The following is a 17,912-nucleotide window of genomic DNA, read 5'->3' as shown; positions in this document are numbered from 1 at the left end:
GAAGGGTGTTCAGGGTCTCCCTACTAGATCAGACTTGTAGCGATCTGCCTGTTTACAGCCTCCCAAGAGCTGGGATTACAGGTATGTGCCGCCACACTCAGTCTACTGCCTTTTTTTTTTTTGTACTTTTATTAGTACATATTTATGGAGCATAAAGATTGCATTCACTGTAAGGAATCGGCACACGTGTGTGTGACACGTTGTAATCCCCCTCCTTCCCCCAAACTCCCTTTTATTTTTCCAGTATCAGATTAATTTATTTATCCTACAAGACCTTTTAATGTTAAATATACATATATATATATATATCCAGCCTAATGGGCCAAAAAACATATAGAACATGCAAAATAATTATACTAAGTCAAGGTACACTTTTAGGTATATGAGCAATGCTGGATCCCAATGCCATTTTTCTCTTTTTTTCCAGAAACAGAGATAGATAGACAGATAGATAGATAGATAGATAGATAGATAGATAGATAGATAAACAGACAAATGTTAATGGATAAAAATGTGCTATTTATCTATGTCTTGGCTACTTATGCCGAACACCCAAAATTAAAGAGGAAAGGCTTATGTAGCTCCTAGTTTATGGAGGTTTCAGTCCATACTCTACTGGCTCCAAGGCAGAGAGGCACATGGCTCAGGGCAGGTGTTCATGGTGGCAGAAAACATCAAAACTGCAAGAACAAAAAGGCAGGAGCAGTGGCTTCAGTGGCAGAGGAGCAGAGAGCAAGCCTCTCTCCCTTCTTTACGCTGCATTCAGGCTATCTGCTCCAGGGCGTGTGTAGCACTCACACCCATAATCCCAGCAGCAGTCTTACCCATAATCCCAGCATTGGATCATGAATTAAAATCAACCTCTAGAAGTTCTTCCCATAATGGCATGAGAACTTGAGTGGACAACTAGACACAAACCATAATAATACACAGTGGAATACTACTCTGCCATGAAAAGGATAAACTTGAGTGGTTTGTAGGACAATGGGTGAACTTTGAGAGCATAATTTTAAGAGAAGTAATCCAGACACTGATGCGTAAGTAGCACATGGTTTCTCTTATATGAAAAGCTCAATAGCCAATGCCTTTTAATATTTTATTTTATTTGAATTCTCGCACATGTAGGAAAATATTGACCCAAGTCATGGCTTATTCCACTGTTTTAGGGATTCTTTGAGAATTAATTCATGTGCTGCTTAGTTACCAGCTGTTTCCTCTGGGACATTCTGAGGTTCTGATTCCTGGTCTGGGAAAGGCCATGTCAGCAGGAGCACAGGGGCACAGAGGTCAAAGGCTATGAAATTTAAGTTAAAGGAAGTAAAAGACCAGGGAATCAAATTAAAAACTTGGTGTGGCCTGCCAAATAGCTCAGTGGATTAAAGCACCTGCAAGCAGGAGCAGGGGTTGGGGGCTCGATCCCCAGACCTGCTGTGCCAGCCCCACCCTCAGGGTGCATGGAGACGGCAGTTGAGGCTGGGCTGGTGACACACGCCTGTAATCCCAGCTCTTGGGAGGCTGTAAACAGGCAGATCACTACGAGTCCGATCTAGTAGTGAGACCCTGAACACCCTGTAGACTCTTCCCTAAAATACAAAAAAAAAACAAAAAAAAAAACAAAAAAAACAAACCCTTGGTGACTTGGTGAGCAGTTAATGACTCTACACTGTGTTCTTAAACAATCCTAAGAAGGTAGCTCTGCGGGACCTCCCCAAACGCATCCCTGAGGCAATGCACACCCCCATCAGCTCCGCTGGAGGGTCCACGGAGGACTTGTATTTTTAGCATCACGGGTGCAATAAATACAGTTTATATTATTGTTTTCATGTTAACATAAGTAACACTTTTCCAAACAGAAACAGCACAGTAGCCTTGTTTTATGTTTTAGTAAATCTTCCTTGTGGTCTTTCGCTTTTTAAATTTATTTATACCTTGGAACTGTAACGTTAAGGGACATAAATCTCACCCAAGCTTAAGTCTTGAATGGTTTCTTTTATATGAGAAATGCAAATTCTAAATAAAGAACCAAATAAAAGGTAGATGGCAGAAGGATGGAGGCGGATCCTTCTCCATGGGGAAGGGAAACAAGAGATGCAGGGCAGGGGAGGGAGGGCAGAGAAGGGGGAGAACAGAGTTGGGGTGCTGTGTACCAACTGCCCAGGAACGTGAACGGTATCTATTGCAAACATAGTAGATTGTGTCCATCTAAAGAATAAAAACTTAAAGTTAAAATGGTAAAAGCCCGGCAAGCAGGAGCAGGGGCCAGGGGTTCCATCCCTGGGCCTGCCATGCTGGCCCCACCCCTGGGGTGCCCTGAGACGGCAGTTGAGCCTGGGAGTGGTGATGCGTGCCTGCAATCCCAGCTCTTGGGAGGCCGTAAACAGGCGGATCACTATGAGTCTGATCTAGTAGTAGGACCCTGAACACCCTGTAGACCCTTCCCTAAAATACAAAATAAAATAAAATGGAAAAGGCCTTAATGTAGGTAGTAACACAGTTAAGTTGCACAGTGAATGGACCCACTTACTAGCATGCTGAGTGAATAATTCATCAATAAGTAAGAGTCTGTGTGTGTTGAGAGAAGGAGCCCCACAGCATCTCTTTCAGCTTTCTGTGGGCAGTGACTGCCATAGTTCGGGGTTTTGTAAGGGGGGCATGATACAGGACACATTTTATAACATTAGCTTATAATGAATCACCCAAGAGTCATATCCAAGTGCAGGAAATCTGTCCACACACTCAACACTAAAGAATCCAGTTGAGGGTCTGGCTTCTAATATCCTGTATGAGTTCAGCTGAAATCTTAGCTCTCATAACAATGTCTCCCCTGAGTCCAGCTGGAGGCCTAAAGCACACAACAAAGTCGTGTGCAGAGGGTTCGTGGATCTCCGCTGGAAAGGCCCAAAAGTCAGTGGTGGAAGCTAGAAAGCCTATGCCGGTGGGACGAAGGGTCTGTGCTAGCAGTCTGAACGGGAGCTACGAAGCAATGCTCAAAGTAAGTAGTCCCCAAAGGTGCCACAGCCGTCCTCAGCAACAGCGAGGTCCTGAGCTCCTCCAGTGGTGAGGAAAGCTGAGTTCCCATCAAGAAAGCCAGGGTGGTGAGCTTCTCCATGAGGTGGAGCGGTGCGCCATCTTCCCCTTCACAGCCAGAAGGCAGCGCCCAAGGTGAAGACCAGAGCTGCTCCAAAGTTCATCAGGAAAGCCAGCAGGACAAGGTCCTCCAGCCTAGCAGTCCCAGAGAACTAGCAACTTCCAATAGCTGCTATAGCTTCTCCAAATAGCACTCAGGAGTACTGACAGCCTCTCCTGTCCTGCCTGCATGCTGCTGGCAGCAGCCGTCAGGTGGGCCTCCCACCCAGAGCCAAGCTAACTCAACCCACCTGTGTGTGAGAAGTTGCCCACCAGTTAGCTATCCACTATAGTGACATTTGCCTGATTCCCAGAACACCAGCTATCTCAGTGCCACATGGAACCTACTCCTCAGTCACAGGCTCAGAGTGAGAAGAGAGCACTGGGACCCAACTCTTGCTCTCTTTAAGGGGTAGAAGCTCTGAGAAGAATCACAGGTGTGATGCAGAACCAGGATGAGATCAGTTTGGGAAACTGTTGACCAAATCCAAGTGTGCCAACAGAGATCCCAAGCCACCTCCTTGTGGAGGCCTGAAACACTCTCTGTGTCCCTGGTGGGGCTCGGTGTTGCACATTTTCCTAAGCATCTGACACAGGCCCTCTGGCTACTGTGGCACAGACACCCTAGAATCCAGGGAAGAAATAAAAGCATGATTTTCAACAAAATAAAAAAGAATATCTGCGCATGCCTGAATCTGTCCTTCTGGGCCCTTCTCCCTTCATTTCTCCTGGGTCCTCTAGTGAGACTCTTGATAGCCTTAAGCTCCAGTCACCCAATAAGTCCGCATGAAACGTACTTGAAGGAAGGGTCAAGAAAGCCTTTTACTGTTACTACAATTACGCTTTCCTAAAGCTGCAAATGTGTCTGTTCATTACCATTATAGTATGGTAATAAAAGAGCACCTTAACTCAAACACAGTCATCTTAATATCAGATGGAATTTTGTGTTAGGAATTACCAGCACCAGAAATTATCTCAAACCAGCCATACAAGAGCCAAGGGTTCAAAGAACAAATCCAAGCACAAAGCAAAGCATAATCTCTGATCTTATCTTTCTGAAAAATGTTTAAATTGAGTTGAGGTGAAAAGAGAGAAAAATGTTCATGGAGGCGACACTGCTGGGAGAAGACAAGGTTGCCACACAGCATCACAGGGTGGCTGTGTGCCACAGAACATCTTCCAGGTAGGACAGCCACATGCACCCCATGGGCCCACGAGACCAGGTGGGCTGGGGATATGACAGGCAGACACAGACTGAGATGTTCTCATGGATATGAAACTGCCTAAAGACATGTCACATTTCCCTTTTGGGAGGTGACTTATGACCCCTCTTTCAGTATCCAACAGGTCTTCCCTGTGATCAGAAGAGACGATCTTTCTGGCTGGAAGTTTGAGAGCCAGGTAATCTTTGATCTGTTGCTCTTTCTCTTTTCCTCAACCATTGGCACAGCAGGATTCCAGACAAGGCTGCTGTTTCAGCCTCTGGTACTGCTATAGTTTGTGTCTAGTTGTCTCCCCAAAGCCTCACGCAGTTACTGGGGCAGCTTCTAGAGTTTGTGATTCATTCATAATTCAATGATGAGATTATGGGTACAAGTGCCACACCTGCCCTGGGCTGGGTAATCTGCACACAAATAGAAGGAAGGGAGAGAGGCCTGGTACCTGCTTCAGCTGCTGCTCCGCCTTTGCTCTTTGTTGTTTTCCGCCACTGTGAACAGCTGCCCTCTGCCATGTGCCACTCTGCTTGAAGCCAGCTGAGTGTGGACAGAAACCTCCACTATCTGTGAGCTAAATAAGCCTTTCCTTCCTTGACTTTGGGCATCAGTTATTTTGTCCCAGCAACGAAAGAAAAGTAACTAAGACAGAATTTGGTACTGAGAAGTGGGGTCATTGCTGTGACTAAACCTGACAGTGTGGATTACACATTTTTAGGAGTGGCTTAAAGAAAGACATAGGAAGTGTTCAGAGATGTTGCCTATGAGACAAGCACCGCAACAGCTTTGGCTGTTTTGTATCAGAGATTCTGTCAGAGCTCAAAAGCCCAGAATGATGATAGAAATCCTGCCAATAAAGACCAGGCTGGGGAGGTTTCTTCTGGGAAGAAAGGTTGTATGGGTTGTTGGACTCCAGATGATGTGCTTTACTGCTTGGCAGAAAGTTTGTCTGTATTTTGCTCATGTCCAGAGAGTTTATCTGAGACTGAGATTAAGTGTGGTGAACTGATTAATCTGGCAAAAGAAATTTCAAGGCGGTCGAATGTTGAGGCAGAGGCATGGCTATTGTTGGGGGCTTTGTGTCAGATTTGTGTTGCGAATCAAGAGCAAAGCACTCAGCAGGGTGATTTAACATACTGTGAATTCAGTCAGAACAAAAGCACCAACAAAGCTGTGGGCTGCAAAGATAGAGCAGAAGAGATCTCCACTGCAGGAGCAAGAGGACAGGAAAGATGGCCTGAGGGCATCACAGAAGTGGAGGAGAAAGTTGCAGAGCGCCATGTTCCAGAAAGGTGGCAGCGGCACACCAGGTTCCGGGATGGTAGCAACATAGAGAATTTGTTCCTTGGAGTCAGGGTCAGAAGCTCAGTGATCCAGGCACTCAATCCCTGCACTCAAGAGAGGAGAAAGCCTGGTTCCTGCTCCAGCTGACAGCAGAGCTTGGCATCATCCATGCGGCATTGGTTTTAGGCACCTGCAGAACGTGAGTTCTGAGGTTAAGATGGCTTCCAGCTAGATTTCAGAAGAAGGCCTGAGAGGCCTGGCAGTGTGCCCGAGAAGGCAGAGTGTGAAGCTGGGAGATGTCTAGAGTGGAGAACCCAGAGGTTTGGAAAAACCAGGAATGTGGATCATCTAATAAAAGCTGCAAGCAGGGAGCAAAGCAAGCCTAAGAGAGAAGTCATGGGAGGTACCACCAAGAGTACCAGAGAGGTGGAGCTACATGGAGCTCACAGTTTACCACGATTGCTTCAGATGTTCCACATGGAAGAACAGGATTAACTGTTTGCCCTTCAGTATTTTGGACTTGCTTTGGTCCCAGTGCATGATATTCTGCTGCTGTACCTTTTGGAATGGTAGTGTTTACCTTCTGCCACTGAATGTTGGAAGTGTTTAATTTTTCATTTGTACAGGGGCTCACAGCTGAGTTTGCCTTAGATCTTGAAGGAGACTTGGGACTTGGACTTTTCAGCAATACTGAAACTGTTAGGACTTTGGCAACTCTTACAGATGGACTAAAATGTCTCTTGCACAAAGCCATGTGCATGCATCTTTTGGAGGGGCAGGGGCAGATTGCTAGGGTTTTTGTCTTGTTGTCCCTCCAAAGCCTCTTGCAGGCATTGAGGCAGGCTTCTTGAGTTTGTGATTCACTCATGGTCCAATGCTGGGATGGTGGGTGTGAGTGCTACATCTTGGGCATAAAGCCTGAATACAGAGTAAGGGAGGGAGAGAGGCTAACTAGCTGCTGCAGCTGATGCTCCTCCCTTTACTCTTTATGCAGTTTTTCACTGCCATGGTGGCTGCCCTCTGCCATGTGTCACTCTGCCTTGGAGCTGAGTATGGACAGAAACCACCATTAACTGTGAGATAAATACTCCTTTCCTTCCTTAATTTGGAGTATCGGGTATTTTGTCCCAGCAATGAAGAGTAGAAACTAAGAGAGGCCCCAAGTGAAAGCCCCTCCATGTCCCATCCAGACCTATTGTGTGGCCAGAGACAAACTTGGTTGTTCTATGCCACTTCTTGTTGGACTGAGCTGTGCAGAAGACATTTGAAAGTGCTTCAAAATCCACCTTGTAGAGTCAGCCCCCACCCCCACCACACTGTGACATGGTAGGCATTGGTTCAGGGTCTGGTAATTTGCACTGCACCAGGGCCAGGGCCCTACAGGATGCTGATAGTTCTGGTCATCAGAATTTGCTCTTATCTCCTGAGTGACATGTGACAGAAGTAGAACCCACAAACACCTGAAAGTGTCATTATTACCCTCTTTGCTATTGCCATCATAAATCCAGTGACCACACCATCATCACTGTCAACATTTCTGGGGGTCTCTAGCCTTGGGCAAAACCAAGGGGGACATTAAAATAACCGGAAAAGGCTACTAGTTTATCATCAGCATGTTTCTTCATTAATGTCAAGGCGGCCTGATGCTGTGAATAGGAGAACCACTGATACAAAAAAAAATGTACAAAGCAGATTAATCAACTACCAGAAATCCCCTCTGAAGAGTAATTATTGAGATCCAGAAGCGAGACAGGGGCTGGAGGGCAGTAGCACAACACGTGCTTAGCATGTGTGATACTCCAAGTAACATCCCTAGCAACAGTGAGAAATAAATTCCAGAAGGAAAGACAAGGACTGTATTTTAAGAAGGAAAGGAAAAAAAGTACCCATTGGTCTAGGATACATATCTAAATAATGATAATATCTAATTCCAAATTCAGAGCATATGATCTAAAAATTAGTCTTTTAAACAACTGAATCAAATATACTTTTTCTTAAGAAACACAGTAAACCTATCCAAGAAGAATATTAATGTCTGCATCTCTTGAGATTTTCGGAAGGCCCACAGCTCAAGGGAGTTCTCCTGAAGAGTCAGGATGGCCCGGGGGATTTTGCACATGAGCTGGACAGAGAGAGACTCTGTGAGGACAGCGCTCCTTGGCAAGAGGTTGCCTGGTGCTCACATCTTTAAATCGCTCCTCTCACGGGTCACTGCTGGTGAAACCTAAACATAAGGATGGAAGATTTTGTAGATGTCCCTGCAGCACTTCCTCACATTTCTGCCCAGCACTTTCTCATGCCAAGATTCTAAGAACTAGAAATTTGAGAGGCAGGTCTCTGTGAATCAGGAGAAGAAAGCCTAAATGTACCACTCCACTGTAGACTACGCATAGTTTGCTATTAATTTAGTACTTTTGCTCATGGAATGCACAAACACACTACTATAATAAACAACCTTAGCCTTTAAAGCGGTAGCATTTCTTTACCCTTAAGTAGCTGTTGAAAATCAACATTATACCTACTTTCTCTTACCCTCCTCTGAAACTATTTCGGAAATGACCGAGTATTCATAAAGCATCAGTGATAGGTCAGACACGGGTGATTGCACAGTCGCTGAAGAATCTGCTATCACAGTATCTTATTTTCCATTTTGCAAATGAGATTTCAGAGGCCCTGAGTGCTCACTGAATCTCCAGAGCCAGACATTGAGCTGATCATGGAGACAGACACTGGTGGGCTTAGACATCACCCCAGCCTGGATTTCCTCACAGGTTAACACTATCCACTCTTGGAAATCATAGTGGCTTTTGTCTCCTCCCGGTCCAGCGTCCTTCAGAACCTCCTCCACTGTGCAGGACCAACACACCAGCAGCTCAGTCACTCTTCAGAGCTTCCTGGGGTGAGATGCGGGTGCTGCATGCTGCTGAGTGGAAGAATCTTCTCTACGATGAGCCACTGACTATTGCTTGGAATAGCGCAAAGCATTCCACAGCCTTACATCATGGATTTATTGGTTCAATTATTTCATTTTCCTACAAGTTCACTTGAGAAGCCAGAGAGCCATGTGAAGCTATCGCTAAGTTTGTGGTGGGCAGATAGACTGCTGCATAGTTGATTAAAACACTACAAGAACAAGGGACACTGGAAATGTCACTCACCATTGGGGGGGGAGACTGAAGTGGGCAAAGTAGGCATTGATGTCACCCAGAGCCAGGTGGCTCCTCTGAGGGTTTGTCTTGTGAGCAGTCAGAAAGTGATAACTGAATAGAAAGGCAGAACCTGTGGTCCCTCAAGTCACAGAAAGTCACAGCTGGAAGGGACACGAGAGACCAGTGAGCATGCTCCACTGTTGCAGCCTCCGAACTGAAGTCCAAAGAGGAAACGTGGACCTTCCAGAGCACTGCAGGCCACCTGCCCAGGATGGAGTCCAAGGCTTCTCCGCTTCTTCACCTGCTGCTGTTCCTGAGGGACCACTTCCGCACTTGCCGTCTTGAGCTCTTCTGCAGAAGGAAGCCAGGCTATTCCCTCAGAGTAAGGACTTACTGACATATGGTTCACCTGGCAAGAAGTCAAAGAGCACCTACTATGGGTCACGTGTTGGAGAACACCAGCCCAAATACTTACTAATATGGTCAGACCAATTTGATTCTAATATTGCAGTGAGGGAGAGAGATTCCAGGATGAACTGAACTAAACATCACTGAAACAAAGGGCTTCCTAGCTAAGAGCAAAAAGGACAGCAAGAGCATTTTTCAGGCTGTCAGGCACCTGGGTGTGTTGAAAGGAGCTTGTTCAAATCAGGTTTCTGCATAGTCTTCCAGGGACAGTGGGAGAGAGTGCCCCACTTTAGTGATTATTTAGGAATGGGTCCCAGCTCTCCTCCAAAATAAATATAAAAACAAAATCATTCCTGAACGACACTGAGATTTTCTTTTTATATTGCAGAGAAGGAATTTAGAGCGACCAGTGTTCTGGAGGAAGTGCTCTGAGGAGAGGGTAGGCAAGGGACCATGATCAGAGACAGGCTGGGCAAAAGGGGGCGGCCACTTCCGAAGCAAGGGGCCCCCGGCAGCTGTCCTAGGGTTCAGCCTTGAGCTGGTAGCAGCTACGGAGTGCAGCTTGGACGGCCCGTGCTGGAAATCTGTAGTGCTCCTTAGGTGAGAACTCAGAGGACTTCTTTGCAGTCAAAAAGGGAGTCTCTGTCACAAGAACTGTGGCCAGAACAGTGAAAGAAACCGAAACCCTCCACCAGTGTCGGAGAGGCCTGCCGCAGCCCACACACTCCACAGCGCGCCACAACAAGCGCCTTTAACTTGTTCAGATTCACCTGTGCATGCGCGTGTGTGCATGTTCTCATGTGTGTGCATCTGTGTGCATCTGTGTATGTGTCTGCATGTGTGCACCTGTGTCACAGGCTGCATGTGTTCTTGTGTCTGTGTGCACATGTGTGCATATGCAGCATGTGTTCATGTATGTGCATGCATGTGCATCTGTGCATAGGCTGCAGGTGTTCATGTGTATGTGTGTGTGTGCATGTTCTTGTGTGTGTGCATGTGTGTGCATCTGTGTGTGTGCATGTGTGCACATGTGTCACAGGCTGCATGTGTTCATGTGTCTGTATGTGTGTGCATGTGCTGCATGTGTTCATGTGTGCATGCATGTGCATGTGTGCATAGGCTGCAGGTGTGCATGTGTGTGTGTGCACATGTAGCTCTGAGAGAGAGAGTAGAAAGAAAGCGTGAACAAGTCCTACTCAGCCCTGGTGTGTCAGCAGGCTGCTCCACGTAGTAATGTGTTTGCCTCCAAAGCGAGCGGGGAGCGAGAGGCTGAGGCCTACTTTGTCCTGCTTTGTTCTCCATCTGTTTCGGCCCACAGGGACTCTCAGCTGCTGAGCAGCTCATTAGCTTGCACACACTTCTATCATGTGAAGATCCAGAAGGCCTTGTAATCTGCTCCTGACGTGCGAGCCAGCAGCTTCCCTGGCTTCCAGCGCACAGGCAGCCATCTGTCGAGTGCCCTGGGCCCTGCGTGCAGCTCTGAGCACAGCCAGGACGCTGTCTCCCCGAGGCCTTCCCTGTGTCAAGAGCACACACAGCTGCATCCTTCACCACATTGGCCTCAGCGCAGCCCCCTCTGTGTGCAGACCCTGACATGCTATTGGCTCATGAAGAAGAGGGCGGGGAAGGAGGAGTGCAGGAGACAGGCAGAGAGGCACGGAGTGAAGGGAGATGTGGCTTCCCCTACCGGGTTCAGCCCAAGCGCAGGTCAGCATCTCACCACGCTGTGTCACCCCATCCCCACCTGGGTGAATCTGGCTGGCAGGGTCTGGGTCAGGGTCCATCCTGGAGGTCTGTGTCGGGTCACAGAATCTGGAGGGTGCTTGCACCCCTTGATGCGGGATGCTGTCAGGAGGTGTAGGAGCATGGAGAATGGACCATGAGGCTCTGTGTCCACTCTGCATCCTGCCCTGTCAGTGGCGTGGGTTGCTGGGCCACTCCTGAGACTGCGACACCCAGAGCTTGCAGCTCAGAACATCAGGAGGATTCTCATGCCTGGGGATTTTCCCTCCACATGAGGACAACTTTGAGAAGGGATAAAAACATAAAGACAGCTAGAAAAGAGACAAAATTGCAACTTCAGTCTTAATTTTTCTTTTCTTTTCCTTTTGCAGTACTGGAGATTGAACTCAGGCCCGTGAATTTGCCAGGCAAGCGCTTAGTCTACTGAGCTATCTCCCCAGGGCCAAAATTGGACTTTTTACATGTTTAGTGCAGGGTCTACAGAGTCTCACTACACAGATCAGACTCATAGTGATTCTCCTGTTTTCAGCCTCCCAAGTACTGGGGTTACAGGTGCACACCACCACGCCCAGTCCCAATTGCCATTTCAGTGCACCTCAGGGGCAGGCCTGGAAGGGCTTGTGGCGCTGGGGATTGAACCCTGTTCCCTGCACTCTGCCTAAGCAGGCAAGCAGACACTGAGCTATCTGGCCAGCCCTTAAAAACTTGGACTTTTAAGAAAAATGAAACATCGCAGCTTCAGGACAAAAATGACTCCAGCCTGGTTCTTCTGCAGGAAACTCAACCTAAGCGAAGTCCCAAGGGCTCAAGGATTGCAGCTCCAGGGCCAGCTTTCCAACTGCCCTTCTCCCTCCCAGAGAAGGGAGGCTGAGGAGCCCAGCTCCGGACACTCAGAAGCGACTGGCAGCCTAACACAGCCGTGGGCAGGCTGGCTGGCATGGAGAGACACGGCCTCCTCCTTGAGGACCTTCTGTGGTGACAGAACCCCCGAGTCCTCACGGGGACTGCCTTTCCCCAGGGCAGGCCCTCTGTTCTTTCAGGGCTGTGTTATTTACTCTGCTTCTCTCTGATGCATCTTGAAGGTCCCTTCTCCATGATGCGGTCAGGCTCCTCTGTCTTCTCTGACAGGGCTGGCGAGGCGCGAGTCTCCACATCGTCCTTGGAGAACTTCCCTGGTCCTTGTCCAGAGGCAGTTTCCATGGTTATTATTCCCCGAATGGGGAACTTTGTACACTACCTCGGACACAGAGTACGTGATAATTCACATAAATGCTGAACTAATAAGTGAACACACATGGGACATGTGTCACCAAATTGGCTTATGTTTACCAGCCTGAATTTATTAGAGGGAAAACTCACATAAAACAACTGACTATGCACTAACCGTTGCTATTTTTCTACTATCTTGTTTTGAAAGTTTGTATCATAGTGGTTTTTTTTCCCCTTTAAAATAAAAACACTGAGTCTGGGCATGGTGATGCACACCTGTAATCCCAGCACTGGGAAGGTTGAAAACAGGAGGATCACTACGAGTTCAAGCTGTGTGGTGCGACCCTGAACAAAAGACCAAAAAATTAAAATATAAAAATACTGACATATTTTGTGAAGGGCTGTGGGTGTTGTGAATATCACACTGCAAAGCAGGCTACATTTCAGTATCCAGATTTTCAACATCAGTTTTCTAACTTATTTTTGGAGAAAATTCTAGAATGTGGGACAGGATTGTCAGGATGACAATTTCTTGCCTGCACTTCGCTGTACGAGTACCGCTCCTTACTGTTTTTTTACATCCACGTCATTTGATTCCTAGTACATTAATAGATAATCTCTACAAGAAGACAGGAGAGAGAAGGAGAAGGAAGGAGAGAGAGGAGCAGGAGGAGGAGGGGAAGGCATCAGAAGAGAGAAGGGGGAGGAGAGAGGGAAGGAGGGAAGGAAAGAACATCGAGGGAAGAGCAGAGAGCAGCACCAGGAGGGGCGGCTAGACCTCTCCTGAGGTGCAAGGTGAACACGTGTCTACACTTTGTCCACATCGCTAACCCATGAGAGGAAAAGCAGGACGCCATGATCAGTTGAAAGAGGAATCTAAATAGAAAACACACAAACTGCTCAGGCAGGACGAGATGGACGTGCCCCACCAGAAAAGCCTAGGTAAGAATCAGATAAGTCTCCAGGGACACAAGTTGGATTTTCATAGATGGGAAAACTGTAAGTATTTCACCAACTGCAGTTCTAAAATAACTTGAAAACAGTGAAGGCGAAGACACTACCATAGACCCTGAGAGATCGACGCTGCCTAGCTCCCCACCGCCAGTGCCGGGCAAGTCCTTTTACTTCTTCCCAAGGCTCTCCCAAGTTTTTCCCAGTTCGACCATTTCCAGATGGAACATATATAGAAGCCATACAGCATCAGACTTTCTTCCTAAGCCTGGTGTGACCTTAAATACAACAAGAATGCAGTGGGAATCCTCAGCGCAGAGCCTGGTGTACAGTCAACCTCAAATAATATTTATGATTCATAATTTTCTTTGTGATTGAAATTGTGAAGGAGGCCAGTTGAGGTGATTTTCAGATTGCCATAAACTATGGAAATATAACCTAATATAAAAATGGTGGTTTAAGACGTTACAAATCATGCTGACGGTGTCTGGTGCAGACAGCCCTCCCAGCACTGTAATTACTCTTGCAGCCTGCTCATGGGACAGCACAAGCCGTGGGTGAGCAACCCCAAGAGCAGGCAGAGAGGGAGGGACCCGGGGGTACCTCAGCACTGGCGAATTCTTGGCAAGGGGCAACTGTAGAGGGATCGTAGCATTGGCCAATGTCATATTTGAGACCTCCAGAGTCGGACAGATGGAGGCCGCCTGGCTACAGCTGTCCAAGGTCCAGGGTGAGAAAATGGCCCAGGGCTGAGGGCCCTGTATATGCTGAGCTGACCTCCAGAATCTGGAGGCGGGAATTTAACTCCAACTCGTAGTAAAATTGAGTTCCCCTAAGTGCTCCGTGTTGTGACGAAATGGCGCTGCAAATGCAGCATGGGTTGCACCTACGTGCACGGCTCGCGGGGGCCTCTGCCCCGGGTCCACTTCACAGGGCAGACCCAGGTGCCGGGCCCTTCGCCCGCCTTGGTGAAATGGAACTGAGGCACTGCTGTTGCCTGCTGTGTACCCAGCACTGTGCTGCCTCAGTGGGGACGGCGCGGGGTAATCTCCGCTCTGCACCCACATTTGCTTCAGTGGGGACTCAGATAAACAGGGACACAGTGACAGTATGTTTGCCTGTTGTGGGAGTTCTGGGGACTGATCCTAGGATAGTCACACTAAGCTACTTCCTCAGCCTTTTTCTTTTTAGTTTTGAGACAGAGTCTCACTGGCTCATTACATTGCCCAGGTTCGACTTCGACTTGCAGTCCTCCTGCCTTGGGCTCCTGCGTAGACCAAAATGCAGGCATGTGCCACCACGCCAGGCCATCTGATGAGTGTCACTGAAGCAGAGTCAGGAGACGTGGACATTCTCCCAGGGAAGAAAGAAATGGGCATGTCAGAGGAAGAGAGTGTGCCCAGGAGTTCACCTGGCAACTGCAGCCTGAGGTGAATCAGAAGGGCAGGAAAGGGCTGGAGGAGCCCACTAGCACATTTGAGGGGGATGCACCCGAGGCACAGCTGCCACACCCAGGTGTGCGCTTCTCCCTGCCTACCCCACCTGGATCTCTGTGTCCTCCCAGCAGAGGGGACAGGAACCATGCCTGCCACCTCCTCAGCACCCTCAGCCAAAGGCTGCTGGGAAACCCAGGCCCCACCTTTCCTTCAGTGTAAGCTACAGCCCCTCTGGCCATCAGTGAAAAGCAGGCAGGACAACTGTGCTTCATGTTCCCAGGGCTCCAGGACTCTTGCCTGCTCCTGCTCCCCTCCTGGAATCTGGCCTCCAGCCTAAATCTAAGCCTGGACCAGCCTGCTTGGGTCCAGGCCCATGAAGAGAAGAACAGCCTTCCCTCCCGCTGGACTCAGACCACTTGGCCAGCCACAGAGTTCATCAGTGCCGATGTGCGTGGGCCTCAGACACCATCGGAACAATGGGGAGGAGAATCCCAGCCAAGATCAGCAGAGGAGCTGGGCAGTGGCTGCTCTGTCATCCTGTGTCCCAGAGAGAGGAGGGGAAGGGAGGTCGTGCAACCCCCGGAGAGCAAGCAGTGGGGTCCAGGGCAGAGCCTGTGTACTGAGGCCGCTGGGGCCTGGAGCGAGCTTTTACAGGATGCAGCCAACTTCTCCTGGCTGATAGAGAGGAAGAGAGCAGCAAAGAAAGGGGGCGAGTGACCCTACCTCAGCCACCGCACCTCGTCATCACGGCCAGAGCTCTCATTTGCCCCCAGGTCTCTGCCTTTCGATGGTCTGACTTGTGTGTCTGTCACCATATTGTTCTGCCACCTACGTGTTTATACAGCCCTGTGATCACCAGATACGGGCACTGCACACCTACACGGGCCTGCACCCTCACATGCGCACACCTCGGCGTGGGTGTGTGGCGCTAGGATGCACCGGTGCTGGTGGAAAACCAGGACTGCACTGTGAGTGTAGACATGACTGCACCCAGAAGTGTGAAGAATTGCAGCATGACGTGCTTGTGGGCAGGCCAGATGTCATGCCCACCTGCCCCAGGTCCCTGCACAGACCTCAGTAGATGCCTACAGAGGGAGTGCACACCGGCACGCACCAGACCCCTGGGAGCCGGCAGACCTGTGTGCACGTGACAGTGTGCACGCTGCAGCGAAGGGAAGACACGCATGTTATTCCCCTGGCCCACAGCCCAATGGCTGCAGAAAACTGTGTCTGATGAATATTCATGAAGCCTGCCACCTTAATTAAAATACAAAAGCCCCGAGCCACATTAATTGAGCTGAGAAGATACACACACGTGCACCTCACTTGCGTTCTAGAAAATAAAAAGTGAGCAGCAGAGGTTGCTTTTGATTATGGCCACAGAAAATACTCCTGCTACTGCAGATTTAGAGAGGGGCCACATTAAAGCGATATATATATATATATATATATATATATATATATATATCCGGTTTGTAGTCAAAAAATATATACGTATATATAATATAGTATAGATATACAGCTACTTTCTCTGAGTTCAATGAGAAGAAAGATTTGTACTAATAACGCTTAGACAAGATAGTATGTCTGCATCTTGTCTGCTGAATAACTACTATGAAGACAACAATATGCAATGTGTTATTATAACTGTCCTATTAACCTGTTTTGAAACTGTTTCATTGCTATCTTATTTTTTATCATTAAAATGAATAAAAAATAAAAAAAGAAATTTTCAAAAAGTAGTGAGGGGCCACATCAGAAAAGGGCTTCTAGCCCAGTGGACTTCAAAACCAGAGTTCTCATCCTTGCCAGGAAAAGAGCCAGCACTTGTGAGGACATCCACAGGTGACCTCCCTAGACAGGCTGCTCTCTCCCCAAAGGCCACAGGGCCTTCCCTGCACACGAAAACCCCTCTGCTCCCGCTTGAACCCCGCAGCCCACAGCACACAAGGTCACCCTGTCCTCTGCTCCATAGGGTTGCACTTTTCAATCTCTCTCACCAGAACAAGATTCGCCACCAGCAGACCCCCCAAGTGTCCGTCACCAATGGAGAAATGTGATGCAGGCATTCACAATAATGGCCCTAACTGTGCTATTTAGGACAGTTCTGTTGCCTTTCAATGTCTTGTGGCTTTTACATTTATGTATCTGGTTAAAAATGTTTGATTGTTGGAAAATCTGTGTCCTACAAATGCATAACAGAGAAGAGAGAGAATTGAACAGGCACCATAAGACTGATAAGGTGTGGAGCTACAGGGCTCTGAACTGTGTTTGGAATTAAATTGAATCTGTTGATTTAATCAGAATTAATTAATGACAGAATTAATCGATTCTGTCCTCAGAATATTATTTAGCTGAGTCAAAGAAAGAAATCCTGTCATTTACAACACCATGACCTAGAGGTCACCATAGTCCTGGAGAACATGGTGCTAAATTGAAAAATCAACACACAGGCACAGAAAGACAAATACAGAATAATGAGGAATCTGCATTGGCTGTTCTCATAGAAGCGGAGAGTGCCAGAGTGGTTAGTGGGGGCTTTAGAGAGACACTGGCTCAGAAGCGCTCATGGCCAGTTAGAGGAGGGAAGAAGGGTGACGTCCTGCTGCACAGCTGTGTGCCTGCACGGGACAGTGCTGCATTGCATAGTGCAAATAGCAAGGAGCTAAGAATTCAAATGTTCTCGCAACAGAGAAATAATAAATGTCTGTGGAAGAATACGCTGATTCCACTGACGTACACATGTAGAGAAACATCCGTTTTGTCCCCTCAGTACATGCAATCATTATGTGTCAGGAAGATCGGAGATTCAACTCTCAGCTGTCCTCCCAGCCCACGAGGAAGGAGTTCTTCCTAGAAGAGGGTGAGTCTTCAGGAAGCCAGTTCAAGACCCACCCCTCTCCGGATCACAGAAGCAATCCAGCCCAAGGGCTCGCCATCTCGTCTGGCGTGGAGGCAAACAGCACCTGTTATTTTAAAGCTTGAATAGATAGCGGTTGGGCTCTCTTCCAGTGTATTTGGTGCAGTTTAGAATTTATTTTTCTTTATTTGGTTTTTCCTTGTTTTGTGATAGAATTACAGGTCATGCTTCCGGTTGCTGTCAGTGCACGCCAGTACCAATTATCAATTACATCCTCTCTGGGCTTTGGAACCTTCCAATTGTATAAGAAATAAGGAGGGAGCTGTCCGTGGTGCTGCCCGGAAGCCCGATTTTTTTTTTCTTTAATTCAACAAAGGTTGTTACATTGCATATTGTTGTCTTCAAATTAGCTCTTCAGTTACCAGATATAAGCATGCACAATTGGTCAGAAAGTTACAAAAAGAAAAAGAAAAAGAAAGCATTAATTGCTGCTTTCAATAGACAGCAGAAATCAGCAGTATACTTATCCAAG

The sequence above is a fragment of the Octodon degus genome, unplaced genomic scaffold, assembly GCF_000260255.1.
Source record: "Octodon degus isolate 3935 unplaced genomic scaffold, OctDeg1.0 scaffold00076, whole genome shotgun sequence".
NCBI classification, from domain to species: Eukaryota; Metazoa; Chordata; class Mammalia; order Rodentia; family Octodontidae; genus Octodon; species Octodon degus.
The sequence above is the reverse complement of the archived record's forward strand: the minus strand, read 5'-3'. Positions refer to the sequence as shown.